Genomic DNA, 16,814 nt, shown 5'->3' on the forward strand with positions numbered 1-16,814 from the left:
GACTTATTTATATTGCTATCCACCTGAGTGATCTCATAATTTATGATGGTGATTTCAAAATAAAACATAGCGATTGTTTTATCTGGTGATTTTGAACCTACTTTTTTAGGTCCGATCTTCTTATAGCAGGAGGCAGATTTTCCAACATGTAGGCAACTGTACACAATACAAAAATTAGATTTGTTTCAGAAATTTGGTGATGAGCAACTTACTAACTCATATTTATTTTACAGAAATATTACATGTTAATATCAAGAGCTCAGATGGAAATGTATCTTTACTAAATCAAGTACCAGGCACAAAAGAAGGTGTAAACCTGAATTATTGAGTGTGGAAAATAATTTTGAAGCAGCAGCTATACAGTTGTATGAAATACAGAGAAAAGTCATAGTCACAGCAATATACAGACCACCTACTGGGAATACAGACATATTAATTAATCAATTAGAAGCACTGCTTAACATTCTTTTTACTGAAAGAGCCACTGTAGTTGTCTGTGGTGTTTTCAACATACATCTTACGAATGAAAGTAGGATAAAAAAATCAATTCTTAAATCTATTATGTAGTTTTAATCTGTTTCCACACATACATGAATCCACAAGAATAACATATAATACAAGCAGTCTTCTAGATAATATATTTTGAAATGTACAATCCACAGGAGTAGAAGTAACAAATAATGATTTGGGATTATCAGACCATAATGGTCCTGTCCTCAAAATTCCATCAAGGCCATTGCAAGAAAAAAAAAAGTGTACTCATGTATAAAAGAAAATTTTCCCCTGAAAATTGTAGAATTTACACATATCCTAACTAGAGAGTGCTGGGCAGAAGTGCTGTCCCTAACAAATATAAATGATGCATATAACACTTTTTCTTCAATTTTTATGGGATGTTTCAAAATGTGCTTTCCAAAGAAGCTGTCAAGACTCACATCACATCACAATACAAAGCCAAGTTCTTGGACCACAGTTGGCATCAAAACTTCTTGTGGAACTCTAAAGAAACTAAATTCAAAATTGAAGGTATCTATAGATCCACACTTCATAGAATATAGTATATCAAAAAGTAATTACCAAGGTAAAATTTATGAGTAATGACAACTTAATAAGACAGTCTGATAACAAATCAAAAGCCATTTGGGGCACTGTGAAAAGTGAAACAGGAAAGAGATACAAAGACCAGGATATCATTCTCAAAAACACAGAAAATGCCAATATTAAAAAACAAGATTTGCCAAATTACATCAACAATTATTTCATAAATGCAACAGTTTCATTAAGCTGTAAATTTACAACCCAAGGAAAAAGCTGAATTTCCAAAAGCTGCATGTAGCTGAGGATAGATCCAACAAATGAACATGAAGTGTTCAAAGTAATAAAAAGCTTGAAACCTAAAATGTCAGCAGGAGGTGCCTGTTTATATCATAACAAGGACAGCTGCACAAATTGCAAGGCCCTCGGCATAAATAGCCAACTGATCATTTAGTGAAGGAGTGTTTCCAGAAAGTATGAAAATGTCAAAAGTGAAGCCATTATTCAAAAATGACGACAAGCATAAGGTAGAAAACTATTGGTCAATATCCCTCTTTCCAGCATTTTCTAAAATAATAGAAAAGTTAATGAAGCACAGAATCAACAAATATCTAAATGACCATAAGTTACTAAATAGAAATCAGCATTGCTTCCAGGGTGGTAAAAATACAGAAACAGTACTAATGTGCTACATTGAACAAATAATCAAAACTCTAGAAAAAGACAACAGTGTAGTAGGAATAAATTTAGGTGTCTCCAAAGCATTTGACACTGTCAATCATGGCATTCTTTTAGAAAAACTGGAAGCATTAAGTATTCATGGTACAGGGAAAAAGGAGTTTGAAACATATCTACAAAACAGAACACACATTGCAGGACTGATGTCAGATTACTCCAACTACAAAATAAATTTAGTATCAGATGCAAGAAAAGAAGAAATAGGAGCACTGCAAGGCAGTATTCTAAGTCCCTTACTGTTCCTTGTCTACATAAATGACTTCCACACCTCAGCTACAGCAGCCACCAAGGCCATACTACTCGCAGATGACACTAGTGTGACAATAGGTGCACCGAAGCAAATGCTGCAAACAACTATTGATCAAGTAATAAAGAATGTCCACACTTGGTTCAATGCAAACCGGTTGACATTAAATGCAAATAAAACAAATTGTATGCAGTTTAGGAAAATATGCCAAAATGTAAATCTTGATCTGCTGTTGGGTGACAAGGTCATAGGCAGAGTGACATCAACAAAATTGCTGGGGATTCATGTAGATGAAAATGTTAATTTTAATGATCACGTCATGAAACTCATGCAGAAAATTTACTCAGCCTGCTTTGCTCTTAGAATTTTTGCAAATGTTTTTACTGCAGAGGGTGCCAGGATGGCGTATTTTGGCTATTTTCTGTCTCTTGCAACATACGGAATAATATTTTGGGGTTCCACCACTTCCCGTCTAAAACAAATCTTTCTGTTACAGAAGAGGGCTATCCGAACAAGAACACACAGTCATCCATAGACACAATGCAAACCCTCATTCAACAAGCTTAAAGTTCTAATAATACCTTCCTTGTATATATATACACAAATGTGTTTTATATGTTAGGGCCCCACCTTACAGATTTTCAGACAAATGCCAACTAGCATAACTACAATACTCAAAATAGCACAGCACTCAATACTCAGCAAACAAAAAGTGCATGCAAGAAAGCATGTATGCACACACAAAGGCATGTGAGCCATATTGGTAAGAAACTCTACTATATACTGCCAGCCAACATGAGAAAGTTAAGATGAAAACAGATTTAAAGTAGAATTTAAAGAATTTCTACTTGAACAATATTTTTACTCAGTAAATGACTATTTAGGCCAATAAATAATTCTGATAATGATTATATTAACGCCAAACTGAAAATCTTTACTGAATTATTGTAGTGAGTGTAAGGGCTTCCTGTTTAGGGTACACAAAAGTAAAGCCTTAGGGAAAACAGACTATGCAGTTACAATACTGTTAGCATACATGTATAAAAAGTTGTATTATTGTGTCTTGTATGACCAAGTATTATTCTTGGTACATTTTTTGCACAACTTTGTATTCTTTGTACTACTTAATGTAAAACTGTGTATGATCCTTTTCACAAATTGTTTCCCATAAATTTACATGTACTTTTGGACAACATCCATACAATACTTATTGTTTACAGATGGTTAAATAAATAAATAAATAATAAATAAGACATAAATAAAACATAAATAAATAATACAAGGCTGATGTACTCGAGGGCAATATTTTGGAAATGGAAGAGGACGTAGATGAAGATGAAATTAGAAATATGATACTGCATGAAGAATTTGATAGAGCACTGAAAGACCCAAGTTGAGTCAAGGCCCAGGGAGTAGACAACATTCCATTAGATTTACTGATAGCCTTGGGAGAGCCAGCCCTGACAAAACTCTACCATCTGGCGAGCAAAAGTACGAGACAGGCGACATACCCTCAGACTTCAAGAAGAATATAATAATTCCAATCTCAAAGAAATCAGGTGTTGACAGATGTGAAAATTACTGAACTATCAGTTTAATAAGTCAAGGCTGCAAAATACTAACATGAATTCTTTACAGACGAATGGAAAAACTAGTAGAAGCTGACCTGGGGGAAGATCAGTTTGAATTCCGTAGAAATATTGGAACACGTGAGGCAATACTGACCCTATGACTTATCTTAGAAGCTAGATTAAGGAAAGGCAAACCTACGTTTCTAGCATTTGTAGACTTAGAGAAAGCTTTTGACAATGTTGACAGGAATACTCACTTTCAAATTCTGAAGGTGGCAGGGGTCAAATACAGGGAGCGAAAGGCTATTTACAATTTGTACAGAAACCAGATGGCAGTTATAAGAGTCGTGGGGCACGAAAGGGAAGCAGTAATTGATAAGGGAGTGACACAGGGTGTAGCCTATCCCCGATGTTACACAATCTGTATACTGAGCAAGCAGTAAAGGAAACAAAAGAAAAATTCGGAGTAGGTATCAAAATCCATGGAGAAGAAATAAAATCTTTGAGGTTCCCCAATGACATTGTAATTCTGTCAGAGACAGCAAAGCACCTGGAAGAGCAGTTGAACGGAATGGACAGTGTCTTGAAAGGAGGATATAGGATGAACATCAACAAAAGCAAAATGAGGATAATGGTATGTAGTCAAATTGATGCTGAGGGAATTAGATTAGGAAATGAGACAAAGTAATAGACAAGTTTTGCTATTTGGGGAACAAAATAACTGATGATGATCGAAATAGAGAGGATATAAAATGTATACTGGCAATGGCAAGGAAAGTGTTTATTGCCAAGAGATATTTGTTAACATTGAGTATAGATTTCAGTGTCAGGAGGTGTTTTCTAAAAGTATTTGTATGGAGTGTAGCCATTTATGGAAGTGAAACATGGACGATAAATAGTTTGGACAAGAAGAGAAACGTGGTGCTACAGAAGAATGCTGTAGATTAGATGGGTAGATCACATAACTAACGAGGAGGCATTGAATAGAATTGGGGGGGAGGAGGAATTTGTGGCACAACTTGACTAGAAGAGGGGATCGGTTGGTAGGACATGTTCTGAGGCATCAAGAGATCACCAATTTAGTATGGGAGGGAAGTGTGGAGGGTAAAAATTGTTGAGGGAGACCTAGGCATGAATACACTAAACAGATTCAGAAGGATGTAGGTTGCGGAGATGAAGAAGCATGTACAGGACAGAGTACAATGGAGAGCTGCGTCAAACCAGTCTCTGAACTGAAGACCACAACAACAATAATGTTGTTTTGTCTCTACACTATTCGTGTTATGATAATGAATTCCATAAAGGAGTAAGAAGTTAGAGATTGTCATCCAACCGATGTTATTTAATTTGAGCAGTCCAGTTCCACACATTGAGTGCAACCAAGGTTGTTCAAATTTCAGAGGTCTGATAATAACCATCTTCAGTATTTGCTCAACTATGATGACTGATGATTAGCTTCTCTCCACTATCATATGCTCTGATAATAGTGGCTTGCTATGAATTGTGCACAAATGTTAATTCATTGACTCTCCAGTTGTCAATTGGTAGAACTCTGAAGACTTGTTAGGGTGCTAATGCTGTATCTCAAATATTTACTAACTTTTATGATCAAACAATACAGTGGTGAGTGAAAAAAAAAATCATATGTATAGTAGCACTACACAACATTACTGAACGCATTAATCACTTCGCTTTGGTAATCCTTATTCAATTCTTCCATCATCCATTGATCCATCCACTCCTGTGTTTGTTTGTTTGTTTACCATTTTCTGTAAATCACATTGTAAAGGAGAAAACTTATGGATGTAGAATGTGTGTTACTTTTATGTGTATCAATCAGTCATAAAACTGAAGTCCCATTTATCATGTGGCTGCATTGCTTGATGCAGACGGCATTTACTCCCTATACATTCCTTGTTACCCTACATAATTCTAAATGTAGAGTGGAACTTTCTTCCTGATCTCCTCCTCCAATATGACTCAACCTTCACATTAAAATGCAGCTTTAAAGTATCTAAATCTACAATACATCCATGTAGAAGAGGTTATAATATGACTAAACTACTTCAGTTACTCTTATTACATAATGTCCATTTTAGTTCAGCTCTAGGCATTTTTCTTTCTTTTTATGCTAATTTGTGATGGACAGTATTTATCAATATGAATGTTCAAAGGAGGCAATGTCAATAAAACAAACACTTTAATTTTTTTGGACTTATAATGTCATGTGATACAGTGAATAGAGGTTCATTACCAACTTTTATACATTTAAAGGATTTACTATCGATGCTGGAAAGTGTAGTACTTGTATGGATGCTGTCATTCTGTTTTCATAATATTTTTAAAAGATGTGCATGTTTACTAATGACAACAAATAGGAAAGGTATTACACAAATTTTAAAACAATTAACTCCTTTGGTTGTTGTACTTCACACGATTTTCAATTTTGGAGACAGCAAATCATTAAAATTCATATTCTGATTGTTAATTTATTATTGTTTGCTGGTATGTTCTTCAGTCAAGAGCTCTACATTACAAAAAAGATCACAGTAACAACATAATGTTGTCACTATTCACGATTGTCAAATGTATATTTTTTGAGCAGTTTTGTATAGTATAAACAGCTTCATAAGATGTGTGTATTTTATTGCAATATTTATCAAACATATTGTATCTCACCAGGCAAGTTACATACAAGATTTTTCTGTGTGCTTTGACAGTTTAACGATTAAATTCCTTTCACATTTTTGTATTTAAGAGGTGTAGTCTTGCATTTTAGTAACTGTAAAGTGTAAATTTGTGTGGTCTGTATTGGAGTTGTTATTTGTCTCTTTTGAAAGACCAGCAACTGCTTGTTACATCTCAGTCAGGCTCCAGACTCCTATGGTGATTTTCAGAAGAATAACAAGTTACATATTTAGATTTCTCTCTGTGCTTTCATAGTTTAATTCTTAAGTTAGTAGTACTAGTATTGATAGGGTGTTTGCACGCTTTGTTTAGGTGTAGGACAAGCTGGTCACAGTTTGTGCACAGCCGAAAATGCTTTTGGCCATGGTCAGCCACCTGCAGGCTGCTGCCTTGTGGTGTAGCAATTGCAGATAATCTGCCACATTGCACAGGACACTTAGGTGTCGTTCATTTCACCCATGGGCTCTATCCTCACCCCAGCTGGAGTGATGAATTGTAGCACGTTCATGTTGCTCAAGGTGGAGGTCAGTATGGAGGCTGGCCATCTGGTCTTGACCATTCACCCTGTGAGTGGACAGACCTTCAGCAGGGTCCAAGCAGGCATGTGGGGGACAGGGGTCACTAGTTATTGGGAGCTCCAATGTTAGGCATGTTATGGAGCCCCTTCAGGAAATGGCATTCTGCACTGTAAAGAAGTCCAATGTGTGCTCGGTATGTCTGTCAGAAAGGCCTCATCTGAAAAGCAGTGGAGGCTTGATATCAAGGATGCAGGGCACAGTTGCCTGCAAGCTGTGGCTCGCATTGGTACCAGTAATGTCTGTCACTTTAGTTGTGAGGCCACCCTCAGTTTGTATGGGCAACTGGCAGAAGTGGTGAAGACTACTCGCCTTGTTCATGGGGTGCAAACAGAGCTCACAAGTTGCAGCATTGTACTCAGAGTTGATTGAGGTCCTTAGGTTTGGAGAAAAGAGGAGGGTCTCAACCAAAGGCTCCATCGATTCTTTGACAGTCACAGCTCCAGATTTAAGGGCCTGTGTTATGGGGTGGAGAATTGTATGACACCCCTTGATAGGTCTGAGGTTTACTAAACAAAGGAAGCAGATACACAGGTACCAGAGTTCTTGTGGAGTACACATGGGGTTTTTCTAGGCTAGGCCATGGTTGGAGGTCCACTGAAGTCAATACACAATGAGCAAAATTGGACCACATACAAAGTAAACACACTTTGATTGCCAAAATTTTAATAGTAAACTGTATTGTTAGTGAACATCCTTAATTTACTGCCACCGAGGAAAATTATCATTCTCCAATTATTCTCAGATCCAAGGAGATCTGGCAGCAACATAAAGTTAAAAGCTACGAAATATTTAGTGAGACATGGAATGTATATCAAGAGGATAGATTAGATTCCGCAGGAGGGGGAGAGTTCACTACAGTTGACAAAAATAGTATGACTATTTGGGTTGAAATTGAGTCTAACTGTGAAGTTGTAAATAACTAGCCTAGGTGAACTCCAATTAATTACTGGACATTTTTACCAGCCATATGATTTTGATGTGTCAGTTTTGGAATCAGTGAAAGCAAGCTTTTGCTCAGTAATGCAGAAATACATAGGTCATGAAATACTAGTTGGAGGCGACATTAACCTACTGATTGTAAGAATCTGTGGATTCATTTCACGTCTTGTGAAGTAGTTTTGGAACAAGTTTTCCAAAAACTTGTTTTAAGCAGCTAGTTCGGCAGCCTGTATGAAATGGAAATGTTTTACAACTTGTATCAACAAACAGGAATGAGCTTATTGACAGTGCCAGTATAAACATGGATACTAGGGATCATGATAAAGTGACAATGGTTACTGGAGTTATTAAATCCATCAAGAAGGCTAGAAGAGTATTTTTACTTGAAAGAGAAGATAAGCGGTTGTTAGCATCCCACTTAGACAAGGAACAGACATTATTTATTTCCAATATGATCAAATTACGGGCTAACTTTAAATTGATTGTAAACCTTGCTCTCGATAAGTATGTGCTGAGTAACTGGATAAAAGACCCAATGTGGTTTAAAAAATTTGCAAAATTCTGAGGAAGCAGAGCCTATCGCACTCTCAATTCAAAAAAGAATACACAAATGCTGACAGCCAAAAGGTAGTAGACATAAGTACGTTTGAATAAGATTCATGCCCAAATCAGACAACTTCCATCATCATACCACAGTAAAAGATCTTGCCAAGAACACAAGAAAATTCTTGGCCCACGTAAAATCACTATGTGGGTTGAAGGCTCCTACCCAGTCATGCACTGACTAGTCTGGTGTGCAAAAGAGGACAACAAAAGGAAAGCTGAAGTTTTAAATTAGAAATTATTCATGAAGGAGGACTGTATAAACGTACAGTCATTTGACAATTGCACAGACTCCCAAATGAAAGACATAGAACAGGCATCTCTGGTGTAGAGAAGCAACTGAAGGAGTTGAAAACAAGGAAGTCATTAGATCTGAATGGAAACCTTATTTGGTTTTACAGAGAGTGCTATACAGCATCAGTTTATTACTTAGCTTGCATTTATCATGAACCTCTCTTATTCTCTACATACACAAATGACCTGATGGACACGGTGAACAGCAATCTGCAGCTGTTTGCTGCTGCTGATGCTGTGTATTGGTAAAGTGTCATTGTCAAATGATTGCAAGAGGATACAAGATGACTTAGACAAAATTTCTAGATGGTATGATGAACGGCAGCCTGTTCTAAATGTCGAAAAATTTAAGTTAATGGAGATGAGTAGAAAAAGCAAAACCCATAAAGTCCGGATAGGACATTAGTAGTGTGCTGCTTGACAAAGTCATGTCAATTAAATATCTGTGTGGAACATTGCAAAGCAATATGAAATGGAATGAACACATGACAGTGCTAGGAAAGGCAAATGGTTGACTTTTGTTTATTGGGAGATTTTTAGGAAATTGTAGCTTATCTATAAAGAAGACTGCATATAGAAAATTACTGCAACACGCTCTTGAGTAGTGCTCAATTTTTTGGTGTCCCCTCCAGGTCAGATTAAAGGAAGACATTGAAGCAAGGCAGAGGAGTGCTGATAGATTTGTTATGGTAGGTTTGATCTGTATGCAAGTATTACAGAAATGTTCCCTGAACTCTAATGCGAATAACTGAAAGAGGGATGATATACTTTTTGTGAGACACTGTTCAGAAAATTTAGAGAACCAGCACTTGAAGATGACTGCAGAATGATTCTGCTGCTGACAAGTATGTTGTGTAAGGACTACAAAGGTAAGAGAAATTGGTGCTTGTATGGAGGTTTATAGACAGTTGTTTTTCCCTCACTATTTTTGAGTAGAATGAGAAAGGAAATGACTATTAGTGGTACAAGGTACCCTCCATCATGCACCATATGGTTGCTTGCGAAGTATATATGTAGATTTACATGTAGAAGACACAAAGAAATCATAAAAATAAGCAACAGAACTGTTCAACAAGTTTGTAATTGGCATAGAAAGGGAGAATTATGATTTGCTAAAACTTACTTCATATTATGCCTCACATGAAAGAACATCTGTGTTTACTTCCATGAGAATGGAATTTGAATGCTTATTGTAGTTCATGTATATTGTGAGACCAAAACCTTACAGCAACTGCACAGAATTATCTCTGTGTGAAGTGAGGTTATACCTCAGAGTATGCAAGAGTAGGCATAATATGCCAACATTACAGATTTGTTTTCCTTCCCCAGAATGTATCGGGTGATAGAAGTGAGTTCAAACAAAGCACGATTACAGTCGAACAGAAATTTCACATTTATTATATGTACCCATGTTAGTCATGTTCTTGTGAAGTGAACATGCCAAAGAAGAACTAATTGTTGTTGAAGTAGATATAAGAAGTTAACTTATACAGACTACCACACTTTTTTTACATTAAGTGTACAAATAAACTGTCACAGAGTTCAAATAATGTATAATTCTTCATTGCGGTTCAGGCACAAAGACGAGTAACAGAATGATCCGTCAAGAATGGCACGATATAGTTTTACTGGTTGTACTAGTGTCCTAAGAATAAATGCATAACATTTACTATGATCATTTAAGTGCCACATTATGAACCATGATTCACCACTATATATAATCTCTTTCCACTAGCGGAACACACTGTTTGCACTATTACAATAAAATCAACTCATTTTTATTTTATTGGAGTGGTGTAAAAATACTGTGGGGTAGCGGAAATATATTTTACACGTGGTGTGCGAATCAATTGGTTGTGTGACGGCCTGATGAGTATCAGGTATTGAAATGATTTGGATGTGTAGATCTGTGTGTGAAATTTGTTGGAGATTGTGTAATAGCCTGGGGCTGTTTACGATGGCACGGCTTGAATCCTTACTGTTTCAAGATCCCAAGCACCATTCAACAATGATTTGCTGAAGTTCAGGTAGATTTGCTGGACAGGCCTGCAACAATCCTCGAATTGACCCTCACTCAATATCTTTTGGATAAACTTCCTGGCAGATTAAAACTGTATGGGATCCTGAGACTGTGGCGACTACCACACACGTCAATCGCAGCCGACGCGTAAAATTCGTGCCAACCACAGAGATTATTCTCCACAGTTCGCACGGGAGTCACAGAGATGAGAGCCGTCGACTGCGACTCTCATACCTACCTTTTTACTCTTTGTTGTTGATTCTATTTTATGTATTCTCTTACTTGACAACCTGTTATATGTGATGAAATAAAAAGAAACTTGAGTTCAGACTCCGTTAGTTTCCAATTTCTAACTGTGTTTGCGTGGGTACACACCTACTTACGCAACATTGGTGACCCCGACTGCAAAACAAACAGCAGATACAGATATGGACACGGCAGCAGTATCAAGATTAGCGGTTCGCTTACCCCCCTTTTGGCCACACAACCCATCTGAAGTTCAGGATATCATAACAGCTCCTCTGACAGAGAATGCATATGAATGGTTAAAGACTGAACTGATATGATGCTTAGCCATTTCTCAAGAAGACAGAATCCGGCAAGTATTGACGCAAGAAGAAATCGGTGACTGGAAACCTTCGCAGTTCCTGCGCCATCTCCACAGCAAGGTGGACCCCAGCACGATTCCAGACAGCCTTCTGCGTACCCTGTGGAGTTCCCGCCTGCCACCGCAGGTAAAAGCAGTCATCGCCACGCAGAACAAGATGCGACTGGACGCGGTAGCAGAACTCGCCGACCGCATACTGGAAGCGATCACACCAAACTCACAGGTCAGTGTTGTAGACATTCCTGTCAGTGTAGCAGCTGCATCTACTACAGTGTCTCGGGCGAATTATGATGCACTAACCACCAAGATCGATCTCCTATGCATACAGCTCTCGAACCTAATGTCGAATGGCATCAATGTCAATTAGAGAAGCCGTAGCCAACGACGACATGGAAGTTGTTCTGCATTGCAATCTACAGCCAACAACAGACAGACCATTTGTTGGTATGGAGAGCAAGCACGGAAATGCATTAGCCCGTGCACTTTCTCCAAATCGGAGCAGAAAGTGGCAGTAGACACTACCTCCTAGCTTCCTGCATCTCGACGCCTTTTTATAACAGATCGTGCGTCAGGCAGGAAGTTTTTAATTGACACCAGTTCAGACCTCAGTATACTACCAAGACAGTCCTTGCATTGTTGCCAGCTGCACACTGCATTTAACTTACCCGCTGCCAACAATTCGCAGATTTCAACATACGGATTACAACAAGAGAATCTGAACTTGGGACTCCATAGAGACTTTAAATGGAATTTCACGGTAGCAGACGTCACAGAAGCAATACTAGCAGCTGATTTCTTATCACACTTCAGACTTTTGCCAGACATGGCCAATGCTTGCCTGATAGACAGTCTCACCAATCTATCAACGGCTTGTTATTATTGTGACACAGATTGTACCAGTATTAAGTTAATTCAAATGGCAGACACAGAGTACCGCGCAATCCTAGCGGATTTTCCTGAATTAACGAAACCGCCAGGGGCACCGCAGAAAGTGTTGCATGATACAGTACACTACATAAAAACCACGGATGGCCCGCCTGTGTCATGTCGACCTAGGAGACTAGCACCGGAACGCCTCGCTATAGCTAAAGCGGAATTCGAGCTAATGCTTAAAGAAGGAATTATATGCCCGTCATCCAGTCCATGGGCGTCGGTCTTACACCTCGTACCAAAAAAAGGTGGAGCCTGGCGTCCGTGTGGCGACTACAGAGCACTGAACGCCAGAACTATTCCGGATCGTTATCCTGTACCTTTGTTAATGGACTACAATCACGCGCTGCACGGAGCCACAGTCTTTAGTGTGCTAGTTTGCGCAAAGGCCTATACACAAATTCCTGTAGCGGCAGAAGACATACCAAAGACCGCCATAACAACACCCTTTGGATTGCTTGAAAGTAATTTCATGACGTTTGGTCTGCGAAATGCCGCACAGACATGGCAACGTTTTCTGGATTCTGTATTACGAAGACTGCCCTTCTGTTTTGCCTACCTCGATGACGTTCTCATATATTCCGCAAACAATGAACAGCACAAGCAGCATTTAAAAGAAGTACTCCAATGCTTAGAGAAGTTGGGAATAGTGTTAAATACAGCAAAATGCCTGTTTGGCCAACCTGAAGTGGAATTTCTAGGTCATCGCATATCTGCTACAGGTTCAGCACCCTTACCCAGAAAAGTTGAGGCTATTCTACACATGCCCAAGCCTACTACGGTCAAAGAATTAAGAAGATACCTAGGCATGTTAAATTTTTACAGAAGGCATCTACCAAAGACAGCTGAACAGCAGGCACCATTAAACGCATTATTAGCTGGCCCAAAGGTTCGCAGCAATGCAACCATACAGTGCAATGAGGAATCTGATGCAGCATTCGAAGTGACACGTCAGAGCCTGGCTCAGGCCGCACTGCTGGCACATCCTAAACTAGAAGCACCTTTGGCGCTGGTGGCGGACGCTAGCCAGTTTGGTGTTGGTGCAGCCCTGCAACAATTGGTGGATGGCGCATGGCAACCTCTGGCATACTATTCGCACAAGTTGTCGCCAATACAACAACGCTGGAGTGCTTATGATAGAGAACTTTTGGCTATATATTTAGCGATCAAACACTTCAGACCACAAGTTGAAGTGCGTGACTTCACAATTTTTATGGATCATAAGCCCTTGACTTATGCATTCAACAAGAACACTGACAAATGCTCTCTAAGGCAGTATTCTCAATTGGAGTTCATAAGCCAATTCAGCACAGACTTATGCCACATCTCAGGTTTAACTAACGTGGTAGCTGATTGTTTGCCACGAGTATCCAGTATAACAGAGCCTGTAACTATGGCAGAACTAGCGCAAGTCCAGCAGGAAGATGATGAGCTAAATACCCTGTTGAGTGACGACAAGACGGCGTTGAAGTTACAGCTAGATGACGTGCCCGGGGAAGACGTATGACTACATTGTGACTTACAACATGGTCAAACACGCCCTTAGGTTCCAATCACACATCGCAGAAGAGTGTTTGTTTGTCTCCATGGCCTATGTCACCCCGGTGTTCGAGCAACTACCAGACTGGTGTCCAAAAGATTTGTATGGCCAGGAATGAACCGTGATTGCCGTAACTGGACTAGATCTTGCCCACACTGTCAGCTATGCAAAGTAAGCAGACACGTGCACCCTCCAATCTGACAATTCCCGGATGTCAAGGCATGCTTCTCGCACATACATTTGGACGTCGTAGGACCTCTTCCACCATCAGATGGTAATTGCTACCTGCTAACAATCATTGACAGGTATACACGCTGGCCAGAAGCAATACCTACCAACAACATCTTGGCGAAAACTCTGGCAATGGCATTCATGTCAACTTGGATATCTAGGTTTGGCTGCCCACTCCATGTAACAACTGATAGAGGACAACAGTTTGAATCAGAACTATTCGCTCAGTTAGCAAGATTCTGCGGGTACTGCCATCACCGCACCACCGCCTACCATCCGGCAAGCAACAGGATGGTAGAAAGATGGCACCGTACCTTAAAAGCAGCCCTCATGTGCCACAATACTAAATGGACGGAAGCATTACCCATTGTACTGTTAGGTCTTAGGATGATCTTTAAACCTGATATGGATGCCTCCCCGGCAGAGGTGGTCTACGGCGAAACAATACGTCTGCCCGGAGAGTTCGCTGACAACTCAGTGGTACCGAACGCAGATGACCAGTCAGAATATTTACAAGGATTGAGAGAAATGATCAAGAAAATCGAACCTGCAAAAGCATCCAGGCGTGGAGTCCTGGTAACATTCATGCACAACGTTTTAAAAACTTGCATGCATGTATCGTTACGCACAGATGGCGTCAAACCACCACTACAACCGCCATACACTGGACCTCATCGTGTGATACGCAGAGATTCACACACTCTAGACATAGTACTGAATGGGAAACAGGCCACCATATCGCTAAGTAGAGTGAAACCTGCTTATATGCTTCAAGACAGTCCGGCGATGCCAGCGTCGCGCAGTGATCCGCACAAGACAACAATGCAGAACCCCACTTCGCTACCTCTGCAGTCAATAAAGCAGCAGCCTTGTTGCACTACACGTTCTGGCAGACAAGTGCACATCCCTGCCCACTACAGAGAGGAACATCTGAGCTCCGCTCTCACCAAGGGGGCTCATGGGGCGACTACCGCACACGTCGATCGCAGCTGACGCGTAAAATTCGCACCAACCACAGAGATTATTCTCCACAGTTCACACGGAAGTCACAGAGAAGAGAGCCGTCAACTGTGATTCTCATACCTACCTTTTTACTCTTAGTTGTTGATTTTCTTTTATGTATTCTCTTACTTGACAACCTGTTATATGTGATGAAATAAAAAGAAACTTGAGTTCAGACTCCGTTAGTTTCCGATTTCTAACTGTGTTTGCGTGGGTACACACCTACTTACGCAACATGACTTACTGCAGCAGAACAATTGTTGCAGAGTGAAACAAAACCTATGCTGTGGCTATGACAGTCTCTGCAAATTCTAATTTCTCCGTAAGGTTAGGTTCAACAGCTGTAAAGTATTTTATAAAATACATTTTAACCATCAGCTGTTCATTTGTCCCATTAGTCATCTACTGATTTCAGTTAATAACCACCATCCAGGATGTAGAGTACAAAAGATTATTTAAAAGCATCCCTTATTCCTTTGAAGCTGTACAGTACCGAAATTATCCAGTGAAATTGTACAAACACTTGACATAATATGTCTCAGAATCCTTACAGTCATATCTCATCTCAAATAGTCAGACATCACAAGGAAAAAGAAAAATTCTTCGTCTCTGGATTGCTAGTCATGCTATGTAGGTAGGAAAGCTTCTGTTGGGTTTTGAATATTGCAGCAAGGAACTGGAAGAGTTGAAGCTGTGAGGGCATGTCATAAGCTGTGCACAGAGAATTCATTTAGTACAAGCATTGCCTGTGAAAGGTAAAAGCCAAGGTCCTAGTCCACTGTAGTTGTAACTTTGCCATCAGCCAGGTTACACTGGAGATTGAAAAATCCATTCTAGATCTTTTGGACGAGTTAGAATGTTGGAGGCATGCTAGATCATTTCACTCAAGAAACCAGTAACACCCATTCACTATGATTAAGGAAGAACAGAAAGAAATTCTGCTATCAGTTAATAAGAATATAATGGAAAGCTTTCCTACAGGTTAAGCCTGTAATGCTAACAATAATGGGTCCTGTAAAGAGATAGTTATAGGTCTGGCATCTTTTGAATGAGTGTCTGGGTTGAAACATATCTTGTAAGAGAGGGCTTACTTTATTTTTTTATCATTTTATGAAGAAAAAAAATTAATCTGTAAGAGATTTATGTTCCAACATGTGCATGTACGTAACACAAATTAGAGAACAGATGTTAGACAGTACATACAATACACATTAAATAAACTCTAGTTCCATTCATTTTTCTGAGAAACAAAAGAAAATGTAGGAAGCGTCAGTTTCTCTTTGTGCTGTTCACTACTGTTTTCACTGTCAAATGATTACAAGGTTCCTGTTTTACTGTCTGCATATTTTCTATTTTACTGAAAAACAATAATCCGTATATTTACAGTTAATGGTATCTGCATTTAATGTAGAAACTTTTCTCAGCAACTTATTGACTTTATGCTGATGATTTTGTGTGTTTGACACAGATGTCTCATGGAGTTGTACAGTCACTGCTTGTAAGTGGAATGAGCAGTTGCTCACTGCATCTAGTCCTTTAGATATTGCATTCTCAGTAAGTCGGACCTGCAAACGTAGTTCACAAGGTTCGAATCACTATGCTTTACCACTTTTGAAGTGGAGTTCAAGATAGTATTTTCACTGTCAACAGACCTTCAATCAGCAATGAGGTACAATAGGTACCAGACCCTGATACATCAGTACAGTATGATACCTAATGGTGAAGAATGTTAATGAATGTGATTCAGTACTACAGAAAACCTTATTACATCTTTATGTGCGAAATATCGTT

General features: G+C 39.2%; 1 protein-coding gene across 6 annotated transcripts in view; it reads right to left on the reverse strand.

Annotated features, from left to right (window-relative positions):
• LOC124605815 (deoxynucleoside triphosphate triphosphohydrolase SAMHD1) overlaps window positions 1-16,814 on the reverse strand; it is a 355,281-nt gene that overhangs the window by 52,336 nt on the left and 286,131 nt on the right. The gene's annotated exons all lie outside the window — the stretch shown is intronic.

The sequence above is a fragment of the Schistocerca americana genome, chromosome 3 (genome assembly GCF_021461395.2).
Source record: "Schistocerca americana isolate TAMUIC-IGC-003095 chromosome 3, iqSchAmer2.1, whole genome shotgun sequence".
In the NCBI taxonomy this organism is placed as follows: Eukaryota; Metazoa; Arthropoda; class Insecta; order Orthoptera; family Acrididae; genus Schistocerca; species Schistocerca americana.